General features: G+C 41.8%; 1 pseudogene; it reads left to right on the plus strand.

Moving 5' to 3' along the window:
* Positions 1-767: 767 nt before the first annotated feature.
* LOC122491885 lies at positions 768-2307 on the plus strand (annotated as a pseudogene).
* Positions 2308-3356: the final 1049 nt, after the last annotated feature.

The following is a 3356-nucleotide window of genomic DNA, read 5'->3' on the forward strand; positions in this document are numbered from 1 at the left end:
GCAGGCACATTATTTAAGACAGGAGATGGACTTTCAGTGATGTCACAAAATCATCAATGTTTAAGATATGTCAGGGCTCTCTCTCTATTTTGCACCTGGCTTCTTGATTGATCCTTATTAAATGAAGTTTTTATAATTTCAACATTTTCTTTCCATTTTATACTTTCTAAAAATATTTTAGCAGCTATTCATTGCTGGCCAGAGTCCAGCTTTATTATTAGAGTTTTTTATTTTTTTTATTAGAGTTGAGCCTTCTGGACAGTCATATTTTTATTCTACTCCAACTTATTTGATCCATTCTAGATAGTCTATTTCCCACTCTCCCAAGAATTTATTTATACCCTCTATACACCTGGAATTCTCCTTTTTCTCTACCTTATCTCCATTCTTCAATAAAATCTCTATAATACATCAACACAGAATAGATGATCCTAATTCAGAATTGCTAGTACATATTTTTTCTGCTTATGAGGTACAACTAGTTGGTTATATACTGGTTTTTTTCAGGCACTACCCCTTTTTGAGCCACTACCCTATTCAGAATATATGTAGTGATTTGTCTTCTCAACTGTATTGCAATCTATGAGACTTTGCCTTACATGCATAGAACTACATTTTGAAGGCACTTATTAAGACTTGTATTTTTAAGAATAACTAAGAATAGAATTTTAAGAATATAATTAAGAGGTTCTCTTACATCAACCACGTAAGAGTCACACTGTAAGAAGCAACAATCTTCTCTTCTTCTCCACCATCTGCTTGGCAGCCTCAAAGCAGCAACCATGCATGAATGCATCTCCATCCATGTTGGCCAGGCTGGTGTCCAGATTGGCAATTCCTGCTGGGAGCTCTATTGCCTGGAACATGGCATCCTGCCCACTGATCAGATGCCAGTGACAAGACCATCATGGTGGGGGGAGGACTCCTTCACCACCTTCTTCAGTGAGATGGGTTCTGACAAGCATATGCCCAGGGCCGTATTTATAGACCTGGAACCCACAGTCATTTATGAGGTTCACACTGGCACCTACCACCACCTTTTCCACCCTGAGTAGCTCATCACAGACAAGACTGATACTGCCAATAACTATGCCCAAGGATGCTACACCACTGGCAAGAAGATCATTGACTTCGTCTTGGACTGAATTCAGAAACTGGCCAACCTGTGCACGGACTTCAGGGCTTCTTGGTTTTCTACAGCTTTGGAGGGGGAACTGATTCTGGGCTCACCTCCTGGCTAATGGAATGTCTTTCTGTCGATTATGGCAGTAAGTCCAAGTTTGAGTTCTCCATTTACCCAACTCCCTAGGTTTCCACAACTGTAGCTGAGCCCTACAACTCCATCCTCACTACCCACCACCCTGGAGCACTCTGATCGTGCCTTCATGTAGATAATGAGGCCATCTATGATATCTGTCATAGAAACCTCAATATCGAATGCCCAATTTACACTAACCTGAATAGGTCGGTAGGTCAAATTGCATCCTCCGTCACTGCTTCCATCATATTTGATGGAGCACTGAATGTTGATCTGACAGAATTCCAGGCCAACCTGGTGCCCCATCCTCACAACTACTACTCTCTGGCCACATATTCCCATGTCATCTCTGCTGAGAAAGCCTACCATGAGCAGCTTTCTGTAGTAGAGATCACCAATGTGTGCTCAGAGCCAACCAACCAGATGGTGAAATATGACCCTCGCCATGGTAAATACATGGCCTGATGCCTGTGACACCATGGCAACACGGTTCCCAAAGATATCAATGCTGCCATTGCCACCATAAAGACCAATTACAGCATCTAGTTTGTGGACCGGTACTCCACTGGTTTCAAAGTTGTCATTAATCACCAGCCTCCCACTTTAGTCCCTGGTGGAGACCTGGCCAAAGTACAACGAGCTTTGTGCATGCGGGGCAACACCACAGCCACTGCTGAGGCCCGGGCTCATCCGGACCACAAGTTTAACCAGATCCATGCCAAATATGCCTTTGTTCACTGGTATGTGGGTGAGGACATGGAGGAAAGAGAGTTTTCTGAGGCCTGTGAGGACATGGCTGCCCTTGAAAAGGATTATGAGGAGGTTGGTGTGGTTTCTGTTGAAGGAGAAGGTGAAGAAGAAGGAGAGGAATACTAAAGTTAAAAATGTCACGTAGGTGCTGCTTTTACAGTTTATTCTGTTTTAAACATTGAAAAGTTGTACTCTGATCAGTTACTTTGTATGTAGCTGTGTATACTCTCATATACATTCACTGACCTATGCTTTAAAACAACACTTTGTTACAGACTCAGGCTATCCATTACTCTTAAGGGTTTGAATAAGGGATTCCCTGTCTTAGACGAAAAACAAAAACAAAAACAAAAACAAAGAATAGGGGCGCCTGGGTGGCTCAGTCAGGTAAGCAGCCAACTCTTGATTTTGGCTCAGGTCATGATCACAGTTTGTGATATCCAGCCCAGCAGGTTCTGTGCTGACAGAACAGAGCCTGCTTGAGATTCTCTTTCCCAGTCACTCTCTCTCTTCCCCTCCCCCACTCATGCTTTCTTTCTCTCTCAAAATAAATAAATTTATAAAAAAGAATAGAATTAAAATAATTTACTTTTTTTCTTTTACAAAGCATATGCATGGGGCGGGGAGCGGGGAGAGAGATGAAAACAATTCATCAAAGAAGCTGTGATACCTTGCCACGACATATTTTGTTATTATCGACTATGTCTAGTCGGGCAAGGGGCAGTAGGGGGGTCAGTGCAAAAAGAGTTGGAGAGGACCTTTTTGTTTTTCCCCTCTCCCCTGCTCCTTCTTTATTTCATTTTGATTAGATCACATTACATATTGTTTAGTTAACTTTGTCATTCAAAGCATCATTATAATAGACAAAGATGAGGGGCAGAACCTCTCAATCTTTTCCAAGACCATAGTGTGTATATGTAGCTTATGTTTTTGGCATTGTGTTATTGGTTAGAAAGAGGGGTTAATAGAGATCCTATACAGTTGTTTCCAGAAGGCACCTCAAGTGTCCATAATATTGTAACTGTTCCCTATATTTTCACCCTTGGCTCCCTTCAATCCATTATAAATTCAGAAACTGATGTGATGCTTTAAATTATATTTCACACAATTTTCCTTTCTGAAAAGGAAAGTTAAAGTCCTTACAAAATTAAAGTCAGTCCTTACAATTAACTTCAGGGTACTGTATGACTGCCCCCTACTGTCCATTCCATCCACCCTATAATTTCACCTCATCTGCTACTACTTTCTCCCTTTCTCTTTCCCCTTCAGCAACAACTCCACAGGGCCTTTGCACTTGCCATCCCATCAGCCTGCAATGCTCTCCTTCCCAGTTGTCCCATGACCTTTT

The sequence above is a fragment of the Prionailurus bengalensis genome, chromosome C2 (assembly GCF_016509475.1).
Source record: "Prionailurus bengalensis isolate Pbe53 chromosome C2, Fcat_Pben_1.1_paternal_pri, whole genome shotgun sequence".
NCBI lineage: Eukaryota > Metazoa > Chordata > Mammalia > Carnivora > Felidae > Prionailurus > Prionailurus bengalensis.